This window comes from Theobroma cacao, chromosome 9 (genome assembly GCF_053813885.1).
Source record: "Theobroma cacao isolate CCN51 chromosome 9, ASM5381388v1, whole genome shotgun sequence".
Classification (NCBI taxonomy): domain Eukaryota; kingdom Viridiplantae; phylum Streptophyta; class Magnoliopsida; order Malvales; family Malvaceae; genus Theobroma; species Theobroma cacao.
In genome coordinates, this window is record NC_142647.1 from 34,074,641 (window position 1) to 34,082,841 (window position 8,201).

The 8,201-nt window shown below is 38.7% G+C and overlaps 1 long non-coding RNA gene across 1 annotated transcript; it reads left to right on the forward strand.

The window, feature by feature from the left end:
* Positions 1–4,841: 4,841 nt before the first annotated feature.
* On the forward strand, positions 4,842–7,840 carry LOC148760876 (uncharacterized). Its single transcript, XR_016028603.1, has 3 exons — positions 4,842–5,357; positions 6,818–6,901; positions 7,737–7,840. It is a non-coding gene; the product is annotated as an uncharacterized LOC148760876 (long non-coding RNA).
* Positions 7,841–8,201: the final 361 nt, after the last annotated feature.

The window sequence follows — 8,201 nt, forward strand, 5'->3', positions numbered from 1 at the left end:
CTTTATAAATATTGTTTTATAAGAAAATAGAATATTTTACTTAATATTTCTTTTATTTTCTTATTATATTCAAATAACCATAATTTCGTTTTAAATGAAGATTTTAGACTTTTAAACTCATTTTGAATATGAATTGTGTGTTTTGTACTTGTATATTACGTTTTAGCCAGTTTCAAAATTTTTAAGAAAAATGACCAAATTACCCCTGTGAGACGAAAAATTAATATTTTATTTGTTTAAAGTTGGAAACAGCTTAAAATCTTTTAGAATACGATATTTGACAATGGTTGCTCACAAGGGAACAGAGAAACTGATAGTAAAGCCTTGCGGGGTTTCGGGTTGACATTCCGGGCAATAAGTGTCTATCGGGACACCGCGGCGGTTGTCACGGGCTCGAGGGAAGTACCGGGTCGTGACAAGTCGATTGGTATCAGAGCTTTTGGTTTTAAAGATCAAAGTTTTTAGTTTTAAAGTTGTTTTAAAAATTTACAATATCAGTGTGGCCCCGGATTAAGTTAAGTTAGGTTAGGTTGAATAGAATGCATGCATCTGCATATAGAGCCTAAGGTTACCTAAACTTGCCCGTATTTTTTATAGATTACAATGCCTCCTCGACGCGGATGCCCACCTCTCACTAGATCGGTTAGGAGGGGAAGAGGTCGTTCCCAACGTCATCAGCCAAATACAGTAGAGGAGGAATCAGCTGCATCTACCTTTCGGGCAGCACCTGCTGCTGAGCAAGCAGATAGTCCTCCACATCCTCCATCTCCTCAGCCACCTACGGGTATTCCCGCCATGCCTACTGAGGCAGCACAAGCATTGGCAGCTTTCTTTGTAGCAATGGCTGGTCAAGCTCAGACTGGTCAAGTTCCACCTGTAGTGCCTCCAACTACTCCTTTAGTTCCACCACCAGTACAGGATGTATCCATTTCCAAGAAGCTGAAGGAGGCTAGGCAATTGGGTTGTGTATCTTTCACGGGTGAGTTGGATGCCACGGTGGCAAAGGACTGGATTAATCAAGTTTCAGAGACTCTCTCTGATATGGGATTAGATGACGACATGAAGCTAATGGTGGCTACGAGATTATTAGAGAAGAGGGCTCGTACTTGGTGGAATTTGATGAAGTTTCGTTCCGCTACTCCTCAAACATGGTCTGATTTTCTCAGGGAATTCGATGGTCAGTATTTCACTTATTTCCATCAAAAAGAAAAGAAGAGAGAATTTATGAGTTTGAAACAGGGAAATCTAACTATAGAGGAGTACGAGACTCGTTTTAAATAGTTGATGTTATATGTGTCGGATCTGGTGAAATCTGAGCAGGATCAGGCCAGCTATTTCGAGGAAGGGCTCCGTTATGAGATTAGAGAGCGAATGACAGCGACTGGTAGGGAGCCACATAAGGAGGTGGTACAGATGGCTTTACGGGCTGAGAAGCTCGCGACTGAGAATAGGAGGATTCGGACTGAGTTTGCAAAAAGGAATAATCCCGGTATGTCTTCTAGTCAGCCAGTAAAAAGAGGCAAGGACTCAACGACTTCAGGGAGCACTACTTCTGTTTTCGTGACATCTCTTCGACCTCTATTTCCACCATCACAGCAGAGACTTTCGAGGTTTAGCAGATCTGCTATGACTGGTTCTAGGAAGAGTTTCGGAGGTTCTGACAGATGCAGAAATTGTGAGAATTATCATAGTGGGCTATGTAGAGGGCCAACAAGATGTTTCCAATGTGGACAGATGGGTCACATTAGGAGTAATTGCCCGCAGTTAGGACGAGCCACTGTAGCTGCATCATTTCCACCAGCTCGCACTGATATACAGAGGAGAGATTCTTCTGGGTTACCACCGAGACAGGGAGTAGCCATACGGTCCGGTGTGGAGAGTAATACCCCGTCACATCCACCTTCGAGACCACAGACTCGTACCGCGACAAGAGTTTTTGTTGTGACAGAAGATGAGGCACGGGTTCGACCTGAGAGCAGTGACAGGTACTATGTCTTTATTTGATAAAGATGCTTATGTTTTGATAGATTCTGGCTCAGATAGATCTTATGTGAGTACGACATTTGCATCAATTGCTGATAGAAACCTGTCACCATTAGAGGGAGAAATTGTAGTGCATACCCCTCTAGGAGAACAGTTGATTAGAAATACTTGTTATAAAGACTGTGGGGTAAGGGTAGGTGAGGAAGAATTTAGGGGTGACTTAATTCCTCTAGAGATCTTGGATTTTGATTTAATATTGGGTATGGACTGGTTAACTGCACATCGGGCGAACGTGGATTGTTTTCGAAAAGAAGTTGCTCTTTGGAATTCGGAGGGAGCAGAGATTGTGTTTGTAGGGGAACGTCGAGTATTACCATCTTGTGTAATCTCAGCCATCAAAGCTTCGAAATTAGTGCAAAAAGGGTATCCGGCTTATTTGGCATACTTGATCGATACTTCAAAGGGGGAACCTAAGTTAGAGGATGTCCCAATAGTAAGTGAGTTTCCTGATGATTTACAGGGACTACCTCCTAATCGAGAGCTTGAGTTCCCTATTGATTTACTTCCGGGTACTGCACCTATTTCTATTCCTCCATATAGAATGGCTCCAGCAGAGTTGAAGGAACTGAAAGTCCAGTTGCAAGATTTGGTGGATAAAGGTTTCATTCGCCCTAGCATTTCTCCTTGGGGAGCACCAGTCCTATTTGTAAAGAAGAAGGATGGCACTGTTCGATTGTGTATCGATTACCGTCAGCTGAACCGAGTGACCATCAAGAATAAATACCCTTTACCCCGGATAGATGATCTTTTTGATCAATTACGAGGTGCTATGGTATTCTCTAAGATTGATTTGAGATCTGGGTACTATTAGTTGAGGATTAAGGAGCAAGATGTACCTAAGACTGCCTTCAGAACGCGTTATGGGCATTATGAGTTTCTGGTGATGCCGTTTGGATTGACTAATGCCCCGACAGTTTTTATGGATCTTATGAACAGGGTGTTCCATCCATACTTGGATAAGTTTGTGATAGTATTCATCGATGACATCCTGGTTTATTCGAAGAATGATGATGAACATGCTGCCCATTTGCGCATTGTGTTGCAAACTTTGCGCGAGAGACAACTCTATGCCAAGTTCTCTAAATGTCAATTCAGGTTGAAGGAAGTGGTTTTCTTGGGACATGTGGTGTCCGGAGCTGGAATTTATGTCGATCCTAAGAAGATAGAGGCAATCTTGCAATGGGAGCAACCAAGAACGGTTACAAAGATTCGTAGTTTCCTTGGCTTAGTCGGTTATTATCGGAGATTTGTTTAGGGATTTTCTTTGATAGCAGCTCCTCTGACTCGTCTGACTCGTAAAGGAGTTAAGTTTGAGTGGGATGATGTTTGTGAGAATCGATTTCAGGAGCTAAAGAACCGGTTAACCTCTGCTCCCGTTTTAACACTTCCTGTTAGTGGAAAAGAATTTGTGGTATATAGCGATGCATCTAAGTTGGGATTAGGGTGTGTGTTGATGCAGGATGAGAAGTTAATAGCTTATGCTTCCCGACAGTTGAAGAAGCACGAGACAAATTACCCTACTCATGACTTGGAGTTAGCAGCAGTAGTATTCGCATTGAAGATTTGGAGACATTATTTATATGGTGAGCGTTGTCAGATTTTTTCTGATCATAAAAGTTTGAAGTATTTGCTCACCCAGAAAGAGCTTAACTTGAGACAGAGACGATGGTTGGAGTTGATTAAGGATTATGACTTAGTGATTGATTATCATCCGAGAAAAGCAAATGTTGTAGCGGATGCTTTAAGTCGTAAATCCTCATCGTCGTTAGCAACACTTTGGAGTTCTTATTTTCCGATGTTACTTGAGATGAAATCTCTAGGGATCCAGTTGAATAATGGTGAGGATGGAACCCTACTTGCTAGTTTCGTCGTGAGACCTTCATTGTTGAATCAGATCAGAGAATTGCAGAAATCTGATGATTGGTTGAAACAGGAAGTTCAAAAGCTGCAAGATGGAGAAGCTAGTGAGTTTAGACTCAGCAATGATGGTACTTTGATGCTTAGAGATCGAATTTGTGTCCCTAAGGATGATCAGTTGAGACGAGCTATTTTGGAGGAAGCTCATTCTTCCGCCTACGCTTTACATCCCGGAAGCACCAAGATGTATCGGACTATTAAAGAAAGTTATTGGTGGCCGGGTATGAAACGAGACATAGCAGAGTTTGTAGCGAAATGTCTCACATGCCAACAAATCAAGGCGGAGCATCAAAAATTGTTAGGTACTCTTCAGCCTTTACCGATTCCTGAATGAAAGTGGGAACATGTGACTATGGACTTTGTATTGGGTTTACCGCGGACACAAAGTGGGAAGGATGCTATTTGGGTGATTGTGGATAGATTGACTAAGTCCGCCCATTTCTTGGCTATCCATAGCACGTATTCTATTGAGAGGCTGGCAAGACTTTATATAGATGAGATTGTGAGATTACACGGAGTCCCAATTTCTATTGTGTCAGATCGAGACCCTCGATTTACTTCTCGATTTTGGCCGAAATTTCAGGAAGCTCTTGGAACTAAATTGAGATTTAGTACTGCCTTTCATCCACAGACAGATGGTCAATCTGAGAGAACTATTCAGACATTAGAGGATATGTTACGGGCTTGTGTCATTGACTTTATCGGGAGTTGGGATAGACACTTGCCATTGGTGGAGTTTGCTTATAATAACAGTTTTCAGTCTAGTATTGGGATGGCACCATATGAGGCTTTGTATGGAAGGAAATGCCGAACTCCGCTCTGTTGGGATGAAGTAGGTGAGAGGAAATTAGTGAATGTGGAATTGATTGATTTGACAAACGATAAGGTCGAAGTTATCCGAGAGCGATTAAAGACAGCTCAAGATAGGCAGAAGAATTATTCGGATAAACGAAGGAAAGATTTGGAGTTTGAAGTCGACGATAAAGTTTTTCTTAAGGTTTCTCCTTGGAAAGGTGTGATTCGATTCGCGAAGAGGGGAAAGCTCAATCCAAGATACATTGGACCCTTTCGTATCATTGAAAGGATTGGGCCAGTGGCTTACAGACTTGAATTACCCCCAGAGTTAGATCGGATTCATAATGTCTTCCATGTCTCGATGTTGAAAAAGTATGTTCCCGATCCCTCTCACATTTTAGAGACACCTCCCATTGAGTTGCATGAGGATTTGAAGTTCGAGGTGAAGCCTGTAGGTATTCTAGATCGAAAGGATCGAGTGCTAAGGAACAAGAGCATTCCAATGGTGAAAGTATTGTGGAAGAATGCTCGAATGGAGGAGATGACGTGGGAAGTCGAGAGCTAGATGAGAAACCAATATCCACATCTTTTATTCGAATCAGGTAAGTGAAATTTTGAGGTCAAAATTTTATTTTAAGGGGGGTAGTGCTGTAAAGCCTGACCTTATAAAATACTATTCATGACTTACATGTGATGATAACATGATTGCATGCTAGGAGAGTCTCGAAAAATTTACAAAAGTCGGTATTATACTTAGAGGTACAACAAAGTTTATTTAATCCTCGAACTAGATCAAATAGGAATTTTAAGGTGAGATTAAGAGTTTCATAGTTCATGGATGACTTAAAATGGTAATTTGGAGTTTGAGGATCAATTTGGAGTCAAATCGGAATTTTCACTAACTAGGGGCAAAATGGTCATTTGCCACTTGGGGACAAAATGAGAATTTTAGAAAAAACTTTTTTGACCCCATTTGACTTATTGGAGTATAATTTGACTTATTGAAGTATGATTTGAGGTTTAGAAGTGAAAATTTTTAATTTCGGTATAATTTGGAGTATAGGGGTAAAATGGTAATTTTGCCACCTCAGGGGAAAAATTGTAATTTTCCACCACCAGGATATTTTTTCCAGCACATGGTCTTCCTTTGTCTTCATCTTTGACCCTTGACTAAACATGTGGTGGAGATAAAATGTTTAAATTTTTAAAATTTTAAAAACAGGCCAATGACATGATGCCATGTGTCATGCCTTTATTAATTTATTATTTTCCTTTTTAAAAAGCACAAAATCAGCCCATCTTCCACCCCATGGCCGGCCAAACCAGCAAGAAGAGACAGAAAACAAAAACAAAACCCTAGAGAGAGAAAATCAAAGAAAAAGTGTGAATTTTCAAGGAAATTAAGTGAAAAATGTGAGATTTGTTCTATTAAGCTTGAGTTTTCTTATTCCCAAGCATTTCTCTTTATTTTCCATGATTAAATTACATGTTTTCATGATGAATTCAATTCTGGAAAAATGGGTTAGGAGAGAGAAAGTTGTTGGATTTATTTGATTTTAATTTATGTTAGTGTTTTTAGTTAGTTTAGCATATTTAGAAACAAAACAACAAGAAAAGAATTTATTTTCTCCCCCAACCATTAATGGCTGAATTTACCATGTAGTGAGTGAGGATGAGTTTGATTTTATTCTAGGAGAATTGGTTAAGGAATAATGAATTATGAGCCTAGAAAAATAATGGGAATTTTCGGGGCAAAAATACGAATTTTTACCCATTAAGGGTATTTTTGTAATTTGTTGTTGGGACTGATAATTTGCACCACACTGAGGGACATTAAGTTAATTTGGGTGCAATTGAAGTATAGAAACTGAAAAGAATTAAATTAGAGTTTAAACGGACCCGTTAGGAATTTAATCGGGTGATAAGACGAATTAGGCCAATACTAGGTTTAGATAGTTACCAGTGCATTTTTGCATTCCATATCATGCATTGGTAGTCTAAATTAGTTTAATTTTGATTTAGTACCAACTTGGTGAAACTCTCGATTTTGTACTGTGTCAAGGTGGTGAGTCCTCCGATAAAGGCAAGAAAATTGCATCCGAGGACCAGTAGACAGAGTGCTTCGAAAGTCTGCATTCTAGACATTGTGAGTAAACTTACTGTCATTTTAATTATCTAGGGTGGTTTTTAGATGCTTTCATGAATTCTATGGAAAAAGAAATTTAAAAAGATAAATTTTCATGTTTTATGAATAAATGAGTTTCAATGAAATTAAATTATAAATTGTTTTGAAATTAATAGTGATTTTAAAAAATAGAGTACACAGAGACTGTTAATTGTGACAATTTGATTGTTTAAATTAACTGGCTTATGATAAATCAAGCATGATTGGCTAGTTGGCAATTGTATTGAAATGCGAATTGTTTGGTTACCTTGAAAAACTACGAATTGCAAAATTTCCATATCATGTTATTGAGTTTTATTATATGGTGGATTATATATTAATTAATCACTGTAGTAGAGGGTTTCTGTGGACCAGCCTTTTAGAGGGGCACGGTAAACCCCATTATATTCTTACCTTGAACGGAGAGGCGCGTAGGGTATCTCCTGGGGTAAAGTTTAGGGTTCACTTCATGCTAAACCACCACGTGAGGGGGAACTCAGCCAACGCCAAGGAACGGCTATGTTTTCAAAACAAAAACATGATTTATGTGAAATTTGAATTTTAATAGCCTTGGCGGTCTCGGTAGGATGCCTCAGCCAAGGTGTCCCCGAGAATGGATTTATGGCACAAGCCTAGATTTTTATGAGATTCATAAGCCTTTTTACGTATTTTGAACGAGATGTGTTCTAATTGTATAACCCAGTTTATGATGATTTACTTTATTGTCTCCATGTACTCAACTCTAGATGTTTATGATGATGTCTGTTTACTCATTGAGATTTTATAATCTCACCACCCTCATTTCCACCCATTTCAGGTTCAGTATAGACTGTAGATAGCTGATCTCATCGAGGACTACAGTGGGATCTGCATTTTCCAAACCGTAGGTTCACAGTCCTCTTTACTTTTGTTTATTCGGGGGCACTCTTGTTATTGTAAATTAAATTAAATGTTTTGGCCTACTGTATTTAAGTATGTATAAATTTATTTAGCTTTTACGCTATAAAAATTATTTACGTATAACTCTATAAATATTGTTTTATAAGAAAATAGAATATTTTACTTAATATTTCTTTTATTTTCTTATTATATTCAAATAACCATAATTTCGTTTTAATTGAAGATTTTAGACTTTTAAACTCATTTTGAATATGAATTGTGTGTTTTGTACTTGTATATTACGTTTTAGCCAGTTTCAAAATTTTTAAGAAAAATGACCAAATTACCCCTATGAGACGAAAAATTAATATTTTATTTGTTTAAAGTTGGAAACAGCTTAAAA